This window comes from Monomorium pharaonis, chromosome 2, assembly GCF_013373865.1.
Source record: "Monomorium pharaonis isolate MP-MQ-018 chromosome 2, ASM1337386v2, whole genome shotgun sequence".
In the NCBI taxonomy this organism is placed as follows: Eukaryota; Metazoa; Arthropoda; class Insecta; order Hymenoptera; family Formicidae; genus Monomorium; species Monomorium pharaonis.
In genome coordinates, this window is record NC_050468.1 from 13,258,632 (window position 1) to 13,270,830 (window position 12,199).

The following is a 12,199-nucleotide window of genomic DNA, read 5'->3' on the forward strand; positions in this document are numbered from 1 at the left end:
TCAATCTACAAATTTACGTATGGACTAAGAACACTTGAAGGGTTAAATAACAATTACTATGGTACCCGATTTTCAATTAACACTTAGATGATTTAATTAAAAAAAATATTTAAATTACAAACAGTTTATCATAAAAATATAAATTATCCTAAAATAATACATAAAATAAGATTGATATGTAAATGATACAAATAAGAGAAAAATGAATCTTATTCGATCAAAGCAGATCTTAATGCTGATAATTTCAATTTAGGACTGCGTTTCAAGATCAATAACTATTCGACACATAGTTTACAAAACTGAAAATGTATTTAAAATTAACAAAGAAAATATTTGTAAGCACTAAGTCTGCTTTAATAACGAATAAGACTTATTTCTTTTTTATTTACGTTATTTTAAAATACTCTATTATTTTTTAAATATTCTTCTTGAGTACAGAGTTTTTTTAACAAACTTTAATTTAGGCATCGCCTTTGTAATTTTTCCAGAAATCCCGGAAAAGAAAACGACCACATGAATTTAGGTTCATATATACCAGTTATTTTGCGCAGTAACGCAAAAAGATATGTAGACAAAAAAGGATGCCATTTTCAATATCAATATTCCAGTATCTCAAGCGAAACGATCGATCAATCGATCGCCCGAGGCACGCTATAGACTCGGGGGGAAAAAACACAATAAATTGATAAATAATATGCGGATAATAAAATATGCGGAAATAAATCGACGACATCTCCGAAGGTGTGGAAAGAAAATTACAGGCTGTGTAGTATTATATCATTTTATCGTTGCTTTGCCGGAGGAAATTCAGAAAAAAAACCCTAATGGCTATTTCTTATCTGACCGTCGACACTGTCATCGTCATTATCATCACTTTGGGAAAGAAGAGAAAAGTTTATCGAGAAGGGTCCGATGTATCATATTGTCACGTTTTCATTTTGCTAAGCGGTGGCATAAATGATGTATTGTTACATTGTTACATTGTTTATTATTATCTGCTTAATAAAAGACGCTGTAAATCTTTCAACTATAATTGATTATGTACGAGAGCAATCGATTGCGAATGCAAAGAGGTGAAATCGGTAAACTATATCAATATTTAAATAGAAACATTTTGGAAGAAATTTATCTTTCATCTGCAATTATATTTTTACTCCCTCCATCTGTAATCTGATCTTTTATGTTCAACCCAAGCCTTTTTATTATTACAAGTATTTAGAAAATTAAAGAAAAATTTATTTTTCAGTATCTCTATTATTACATTATCAAATAGTTTTTTAATTTTAATGATAAAATCTTTATTCAAAAATGAAAAAAGTTGCAAAGATTTGAAAGAAATTTTGCTTGTATTGAAAAATACTAATATTACAGATGTAGAATTAACAAATTATTTTTACATATAAAATAATAAATAAATAATAAATTTAATAAATGTTTTATAAACTTTGTATATAATTTTTCTTCTTTTTAAAAATTAATTTAAAAACAATATTTCTACTGCAAAAAAGTACTATCTTTTTCACTGTTTAATATTAGATTATAAATAATTCTAAATTAAATAAAACTTTTGTTAAAGTTTCGAAAATAAAATCAAACAACAGAAATACAATTTTGCTAGTTAAATGTATGATTCTGGAATACTCAAATTACTACAAGCAGTGAAGAAATAGTTTAGATAAATTATTCGAAGAATTCAAATTTAAGGGAAAAGTTAAAACTTTTCCCTTCTCTCAGTATTTAAAAGAAATTTTGGACACTTCAATTGACAACTACCTGATTTCTTTTAAAAGAAGTTTTAAAAAGGATTTTATTATTGAAAACAGAATTCGATGTCGCATCGTCCTTTGCATTATGCCGCGCAACTAATAGGCCGAGAGGTCTAAAGTGACCAACTCGCTTATATCTTTCTATTGCCATCTATTGAAAAAGCCACTTGACTTCCCGCTGACTTGTTTAAACGCGGCATGGCTCGCACAAACTCTGCGGTAGAGAAACACGTAAAAGAATGTTGTGGGCAAGTTAGAAGGTCTCGATAAACGAGACAAATGGAGGAGCGAGAGTCTAAAGAAAATCTACCTGAGAGGAAGTGCTGAAGAAGATTTCGCGTGTTACGTGTTTGTCACTCGACGCTAGAGATGCAAATGATCTTTCCTCTAACCCATCGCTTCCGACAGTCGGCACTTATTCCTCGAAAGCTTTACCAAAGACTGTTACACTCACATTATAATGAATAACATCAAGAAACATAAGAATGTGCTGGATATGAAAGAAAGGCGCTCATTTATTTCTGTTTATTAAAAAATATCAAGTTTTACAAGAATTGAGAAAATAACTTGTATATATTATACATATTATATTTAAAAGCAAATTCGAAAATTATAAATATATCGCAGATAAAAGATTAAAAGATATTAAAAGAACTACAAGAACTGTTATATATTGTATGAAACTGTATGAAACTGAAAACTGTGAAAAATGAAAATTATACGAAACTTTTAACTTTATCCTCTTTAAGGAATATTCAACTTAAGAGTGCATTATTATTAAACGATATATAAGATATAAAAATATAATCTCTGCAGATTAGTTCGAATTATCTGGAATGCTTACTTCGATGGATTCTTGTTCAACGGAGAGTGAGTCATCCTCTGTTCAAACACAACTCGAGAATAGTTCAAGAACGTATTACTCCAACAGCAAAAAGACTGAGAAAGTAATACAAGTATATATCCGTATATTTATTTTTATAAATATAGATTAACTTTAATTTCGATTCAACTTTTCTTAAATTAAAAAGAAAATAAAGGTAAATTAAAAATAAAGTTAAAATTATCCAGTTTATTATAAAATAAAACTTATTAAAACAACAAATTTTTGTTATTAGCTATCTGCATTTTTATTTATTTCACATCTTTTTTTATTCAGTCCTTCTGGATCATAAGATTTCATCGAATTTTTACCAAATCTTTATTTGCACACGTCTTTCGAATTTATATGTATAAATTTGTATACATGAAATCTAGAATCCGAAAGGTACGCGCATATTACGTATTCGTCAATTGACACGTAATAATTACAGTCGCAACTAGGGCGGAAAAACTCGAAGCAATACCTGAATGAAAAAAAGAACAGTATGATAATATACGATTAACTTTCTTCTGATACATTTTATATATAACTCACTCTCTGCTTAAATTATAGAGAATTAATAATCCTTCAAGGAGAATGATCGTGGCAGGAAGCAATTTTTCTTGTAATTTTCTGCTGCAACAAAAACATGCGGTTTCTCATAACATCGCTGTTTAAAATGAAACTTTTCAATTTCCGACGCGCAATAATAAGGCATTACTACGATTCAACGCTCTCTAGCAGGTCTAAGTAGCGCAATTTAAGAGGACCCCGGTAAATAAAGGATTTTTGTGAATGAGCAAAAAGGCGCGTCGCGCGGCTGCGACGGTTCGCCTATCGGGATCTTTAAACGCCATTAAATTCCGAACGAGAGCATGCGAGCGGAGCGAACGGCCCTTCCATCTTCTTTCGGTCACCCCGGCGTATTACGTGGAAACTCGCCTGCGGCTCTGCGCGATCGACCTTCCCGGAAGAAGACTCCTAGCGGAGATCCGACAGACAGGATGGCTTCCTGCGATCATGCCGCGCGGCATGAAAACGGTGCGCGGTCCAAGCGAGGAGGAGGTCCGAGCCGCGCGATTATGGATAGGATTCCTTTGTGCCCCCGACATGCGTCTGCAATATGCGCTCCGCCGGCCGAGATCCAGATAGGTGGCTTTTTAAATGCGCGCGCTCGTGCGCACGTATGCAGAAAAACTGGTCCCGAGTGAAGATGCATATTGTATGGGCCGCGTAGAAGCGGAATCGAATACGCGCGGCGATCGACCACAAGTGAAACGGCCTATCGGGAAGTTAATTGGTACACCGGGCGGAAAAACGAGGCTGCACTGAGATACTTGGAAGCTTGCAAATCGACTTTCGAGAGTCCGAAGCTAAAGTACTACGAAAACATCACGTAATAAAAGATATCGAAGAATAAGGTAATTATTTTACTAGCTCGCTTTCTCTTTCTCTCTTCTAGTTTGTTACATAAATGATCTAAGAAACCGCTATCCTTTATAAATTTTATTTAAAAAATTATTATTGAGATATTAAAGTTTAAATTTTAATATCCTAATTTATTAATATTTCTGTGATAATAAATTTAGATCCAAAATTCTCGAGATGTATATCGAATTTAGAAATTATTTATTATAGTTTAGGCATCTTGATTTATAAGTTTTAAATATTCAAGTTTATAAAACGCTTTAGCGTGACTTTTTAAAGACCTATCTTAACGACGTGTCGTTGAACTAACAGAACACGAAAGAGATAAACAAAATATTTTTAGACAATCAAAAAATGCTGCCTATCAGGTGTCAGAGATAATATTTCCAATTGTAAATAATTATGTACATTCTATTCCCGTAATATCTCGGAAAGAATTAAGCGAAGGAACAAAAAGGTTTGACTCCGCATCTTTGAAAAAAATCTTAATTATGCTTGAAATATTTTTTCGTATTGTCACAAATAAGAATTAATAATATATATCTTTGACTGGTGCTATATTTGTATGTGATCAATTTTTTAGATTCTTTACGTCATTACATCTCTACAGAAATTCTTGACAACTAAATTCTTTAGAAATTAATACAGTCGTGATATATAAATTTAATTTATAATGTCAAACACACATACAATTAAATGCAAATGTTCGCAATTGGATAGTAACATAGTCGCAAATCAATTAAATAATCATTAGCTATCATTTTTTAATCTTATATATTTTATTTAGTTCTACATTTTTTAGATTATAAGATTTCATCAAATCTTAATTATTTGTCGACAACAAAAGCCGAGAATTTCTCATCTTGTTTTAATTGGTAATTTTGAGGTACGTCATAAATTAATGGAAGAAACCGAGCAGAATAAATTTCATTTTCAAAATTATACAGAAACGTAAGCCGTACAAACCGCAATACTCTTTTTCTTTATAATTGAAATCATATCTAACAAGCGATTGTTAAACAATGAGAAGTCGAGTATTAAAAAAAAAACAGAAAAAGCCGACCCTGCCCGACAATCTCGGTGAGTACTTTAATTTTGGAGCATATATATCTTTTATCACGTGATTGTAGTCAATATTAATAAACGCTCCTAGCTATAAATACAGTCTTCATAAATAAAAAAAAGTGCACTTTATAATTTAACATCAGATTAAAACCGGTTTTATTAGAAACGATTAATAACTAGAAATTTATTTTAAAAGTTGTGAAAAAATCTAATGATTAAAATATATTATTCAAGGTAAGAATTTGGGAGCCTTCAATTTTAATTGCCCGACCAAAGTTTGGGGTATTTCACTTTTCAGAAACAGATTCTCACGCATTTGTGTACCTTTTACGAGATCAAATAATTTAACTATAATGCGTCTATTTGCAAACACGACGAAATGTATAGCCGACAGCAGAAATTATACCACAGCGGCGATGATTTACGAGCGGCTCGAAATTAAGATGCTACTTTAATCAAATATCATTTCGCGTGAATAATCGTGTCGATTGTTCGGGCGAGCGCAGGGCGGCGAAACATAAGAGACCCTCAGCGGCGTACGTCAGTTATACCGCCGCAATAAAATTTCGACGGAAGGATGCGCTCCCATCTCTTCCCTTCTCTCTCGCTCCGTTCTCCTGCTGGCATTTTATGATTTAATACCGGACCACCTTGCTAAACTCGCAACTCTGGGACCACCAATAGCGATGTTTGAGGGCTAAGCCACCGTGAGAGAAAGAGAGAGATCGGTAATCAGCGGATAACGAGGCAGGGAAAGAGGGCGGGAGTGACCGAAAACCACCGGGGCTTCTCTCCCAGGACTCTCTCGTCCTTCGATAATTGATGGCTTCCGTCCAATTACCGCGCTCCCACTCTAAACATATACCTATCGCGGCTTATACCTACAGATGACCCGGAATCAAGCCCGCCTCGATTCTTCGATAAGTATCTCTTGCCCCGTCAAACGAAGCCGAAAGAGACGTCTTAAGATTGATATCTCTGTCCAAATTTCTTTTCGGCGAGCTGTTTGTTTAGCGAGACGGGACATTTTCATGGTAGCTGAAATTTTCACATAGTCCCTTCTTTTTATTGCCGCGCTTATTAGTCAGATCCTTCTATCTTGTCAAATAATTGAGACTTGTTTACAGTACTGGCGTAAATATTTTTCTTAAGATAAATTATCGAAAAGAAAACACATTCAAATCGTTCGGACAATATGTATTCTGAATTGATAAAAGTTAAAAGTTTTTAACCTATGACAGATATGAAAAAAAAACGCAGTATCTTAATATCAAGAAACAATATCATTACTACTATTATTTCTACATTTGCTTATTTTATTAATAATAATAAAATAATTGTAGGTATTTCTAAAATTTATCATAATGCTTTCTGCATAATTATTAAAAAACTAAAAATAATAATTTACAAAGCATGTTTAACAAGGAAATAAATTTATAATGAAAATGTATACTTTCATCTGCATATAAAACCTTTTGACCATAAAAAATAAATATATAACATACAGGTTTTTTTGTATCGCATAGCGAATGGCGATTACTAAACAGTATAGCTAGCGATACAATGCGTTATATTTGCAATCATTTTCAAAGTGACGATGAACGAAGCGTCATAATTAATGGGAGCATAATAAAGAACGGACGCAGAACATCGATGCGCATAGATAATGTTCGATTAGGAATCGTAATTGGAAGCGCAGCCGACACAAGCCGTCAATCGCGCGCCGACTGCAAAATTGATTCTGAAAGGTTCACCTATTTAATCGCTCAAATCTGCTGAATCACCTGAGAAAAAACTTGATCATGATGCGCTCTTTGCCGCGCTGCCGAACGCAAAAAGCAGAACGATGATGAATAGAAATAACGACTAAGAATGCATTCGTTGAATTATTTACTTATCGCGGAAACTACAACGGAGATCGGTTTTCCGATAACTATTCTTTTTTTCCGCTTCATAGGATTATGACGAGTTAGTCAGGTAGTTTTACCTGTCGTAACTACGCATATTCAAGATTCCTTAGATCAAACCTGATTGTTTGCTTCGTTAAATTTTTTCTTCTAATTTTTACTTGTACTACTTAAATGTACACAGAAAAAAAGTAATATAACCAATAACATATGTAATTGCGAGCTGCTAACTACATAAAATACTCAATGCAATAATATTAATTTGCTATTAATGCAAGTACAATGTTGATACTGCAATAACATATATTATTGTATTGAATATATCTGTAGTTGGCAGCCCACAACTATATATCTTATTGAATATATTACGTTTTTTTTTTCAGTGTACAATAGATGAATTCATTAAACAAAGAACCTAATTTTTATTTTGTTTTAGTAGAACTTAGTTTTTATTTTTCTTTATCGATCGATAGTCACTTTGTCACATATACTTTTCTCTTAAGAGATTATCCTCGTTTTCAATTTCTTTCTTTATACTTTCTTAGGATTCTTTCTTTGGAACAAATATAAAAATTAAACTTAAAACTTGAAACTTTATCACAAATTTTTCAAACATTAAGAAATATATTTTTGGCAATTAAATGCAAACACGAAATTTTTATGGACATGGACAAAAACAGCTACTTCATTGTTACCATGATTTAAGACACAGAAGTTATTTGAAGCTAAGATTTCCAAAAAAATCTTAATCTATCCAAATGTAATTCTTGTGAAATTTATAACCAAATTAAAAATTAATTTTTGCAAAGTTTTTACAAAAATTCAATTTTTTACTTTTTTGAGACTTTTCTTTAAAAAAAAAATTGTAATGTTTGTTGTAAGAAAAATGTCATAAATGTTTTAAAAATTCTAAATCAATTGGATTAAAACTAAACAAGCCATTAAGGCAATAATTTAAAAAAATGTTGCTTTAAAAGAGAAAAGTTATAAAAAGTTTATACGTTAATAAAAAATTTTTACAAGTTTCTTATTTTAAATTTGCTCTTTTCTCTTTTAAATGATTAAAAAATGCCTTTAAAAATTAATTTTTTAAAACCCAAAGCGAGAATACCTGTTTAATTACCTATTACTATACTGTCAGTATAAAAAAAAAGCAATTTTAAATAAATACGATTCACATTTAAATCGGTAAAGTATCGCAAGAAATTCACATCTTATCAAGGTCAATTCGGCAAGGAAATCCGTATTTATTAGCCGACTGATTTCAAGGAAAAGATCATTTTCGCTTTAATGGCTTGTAAATCTGGTATGAGTGCCGCGTCTCGCTCAGCTTAATCGTACCGGATGCGACGACTTCACGAAAATTGTCAAGAACAAACGCGTCGAGGGTCAGCGAGATGGATACGGAGAGATAGACGAGATGCGCCATAATGACTCATTTCTGCAATCCTCGTGAAATTTACAACTCGGCGGGGCATAGCGTCCGATAGCGGTCGTAAAAACGTTTATAGGATGCGACGACAAAAGCGACGGGGACGCGCTCTCCTGCGTCTCAATCGTAGAAAAATTGCACGCGAATTGCAATGCACGCGAAAGCGCGAGAGGGAAATTACGCGCTCGATCGCCGCGCGATAATGAGCGGCGGACTAACGTCGCCGTTGCGTTAAATTAACCGGCCTGCCGGGGGCTTAATGTAACCAATTAAACCGAAAATAGACGTTACCTCGGCGCGCGATGCATTATGTGTTTTCACTTACGACGCACGGCGCGGGGGACCGCTTGCTGCGCAACCGACGAGCGAGTTTCGGCCGGGAAAACAAATTTCAAACGGCAGTAACTTATTCGGGGAAGTCAGTCGGTAGTGGTGAGAACACGCGCGATACACAGGGGTGTCTGCTAATCGGTGGAGAAATTAGCGATTCCACGTAAAGCAAATTGGCAAAATCGTAGACGAGTAACTGTGCTCTTCATTTCTGTCCCATTTGTCAAGCAACATGTATGAATTACGAAAATAGAATTGCAATTGCTGCTATTTATTTTTGTCGCAGTCTGAATTTTCATGATCGTAATCATAACGGCAGATACTCTCACTTCCTTAAATTAAATACATGTAGAGCAGCTCCGATATATACACCGCATCTAAGGAAAATTTAATTGATTAACTATTTTTTATTATGTTTAAGGCAAATAAACTATACCAAAGAGAAACTTTATCTCGATATAAAGTTTAATTTTTTAGTTTTTAGTTTTTTTAGTTTTTTTAATAGACGATCGTTTACTACTACAAAAAAACTGGAAATTTATTTTTTATATTTAAAAGAACCCTTTTGCTATATATCCCATAAAAGTGAGTTATGTGGCCATTTACAAATATAATATTGTTTATCAAAAATTTGCATACAATATTTATAAATAAAACAATAAAATAATACGATAATTTTTATAAAATAAAAATAATAAAATATAAAATATTAATTTAAAAAATTTATTAAGATAATATAAGAATGATAAAAAAATATACAAAAATAATAAAAATCTTGCATGCTTCAAAGATTTTGCATAAAGTATACAGTGCTAATAATGTTATAATGTGTTAATAATGTATATTAGTGCTTTTCTAATATTTTGAGTGAATCATACCGCAAGACTTTAAAAAGAAAATATTATATGTAAACGATAAATACATTAAAAATATATTTTAAAAAAGAAAAACAAAAAACATTCAGAAAATTCAATTCTTTCTTTTTCTAAAAAAAATTAAAAATAATATTTGCATTTATTAATAAAATAAAAATAAAAAACCTCTATTTATTTAAAAGTTAATTGTTTAAAAATAAAATTAAAAATCAACACAATTAGCAAAGTATATCATTACAAAAAATTCAGAAAACACTATAACAATCTAAATAATTCAAAAATTATTTCTGTAAAAATAAAAATGTTATTAGTGCAACTATTCAAAAATTATATGCAACAGAATTTTAATGCATTGTAACCACGCATAAAACGGGCTTAAAATGATTAAAATGAGCAAATAAAATGAGCAAAAACTTGACATGCTCCCGCATTAGCATTAAAACGCAACGGCCTTCAGTATTTTACAATATAGAAATTATTTGTAAGAATTAATGAAAAGTTTATCAGAAACAAAAGTTTATTTATAAAAATACAATTAATTAGCTTATTTTTTTACTTTTACGATCTTTTGATAAAATTTTATTACTTTTTATAAAAATTAAGGAATATTGTTTTTCTTTTTTATTTTATTAAAATTTAATTTTTCGCACTTTTCAATGCGTTATAATTTTATCCAATAAAAATATATAATAAATTATATAAGTAAAATGATACGTTTAAGCGCGCGCGCGCTTGATAATATTAAAATATATTTATAAATTATTACAGCACTAATAGAAAATGTTTAATATTTTTCTCTTTTTAATATTTCTCTATTTATATAATAAATGATAGAAACAATAACTTTTGACATTATTGAATGCAATATAACTAGGCATGTTAAGTTTTTATATTTAATTTTAAATTTATTTTATACAACTTAGCATTTATATAAAATATAATCGTACAAATCAAAAAATAAGTCAAAAAATAAAACAAAATTCTATTAATTATAGTATTTTCAAAATGTTATTTTTTTTAAAGTGTCTATTTTTTTAAGTGTGTCTTAATAATATTTGGTTAATTAGATTTATTTTAGATATATTTTTAAGCAGTCATTTTTTTATTTAATAATGCATATATTTTTAACTATACTTGTTAAAAGTATATGCATTGATGTTAATGTCACATATAGCTTGTTCGATTTTATTTTTATGTAAATAAAAGCGAGCACAGTGAGACATTGTCTTTAGCTAGTTCGTTTCCTAAGGAATAAGTCAAAAACATATAATAAAGTGCCATTTTACAACTCAAATAGACAGTTGTTCTAACTTTATAAAAAATAATTTTCCGATGTAAATGTATTGAAATTACGATTATTTATTTATTTTTGAGTATATAGATAAAATAATCTTTTTATTTACTTTTGGAATTTTGATTGATTTATTTATTTTTTTTTATAATGGAGCAAAGTTTTGAAAATTACTTGTAAATTTAGCAATATTAAAAGTATGTTCTTATGGGACTGCAAATATATGTATACTGCTCTCTTATATGATAAGTATTAATAATATTATTTTAAATATAAAGTTAAAGATAAAATTAGGAGAAAGAATCTTATATATGCTTCTGAGCATCGATATCTGATTAGTCCGTCTCTTTTCGTGACTAACCAATCAGACGTTTCATCTTTTTACTGGGAAGAGATAAAAGTGACATCAACTTATCTGTCTCTCAACGCGTTTTCCCTATTCACTACAATCAGCAGGCCATTCTACACGTCTCAATACTCTCAATTATGGCGTAAATCCCAACTCTAAAAATGCAGTATATCCCAACAAAATAGAATGTACAAGATATCAAGTTCTTGTAATTTGTCCACCGCTTATTATCTCTTTACACTTATATATCATAAAATAAACATTGAGTTCTTTACACTCCTTATAATAATCATTTTACATAGATTGTAAAACATAATCGCATTAGTTACTAATACTACATTAAAAAAACTAATTTAACTCACAATGTTTCGTTAAAACTGAGTAAAGAACTGAAATTATAGTACAGTACTAAATATAACATAAAGCAGAATAATTGCGGACTTTTGCTTCTATTTTTTTTTACCTTTGCAACGTAAATATCGGAGTTACCTTATTCATATGTAAATACATATTAATATATATATAAATACAAATATAAATATATATATTTCTTCTTGTAATCAAAGCATTTTATTTTCATAAGTATTAGAGATCCATTAAAAATGTAAGACAGAAATTCAATCAGTTTTTATGAAAAGAACATAATCTATTGTGCATACAACTGTTACTCATCCTGGCAACTAATTATTAACTTAAAGTGTTTTAATTATTTTTCTTTAGTTACTTCATTAAATTTAAATAAATTAAACTTCAGCTGCAATATGAATATTTCTCCACGTGTAAGAGGAAAATTAATTTCATAGATGACGAAGGCGCGTAGAGAATTATTCGTATCGATTAATTACACAGCAAATTGTCTATCTCCCGACTGAGATTGAGCGATAATAGACTTTT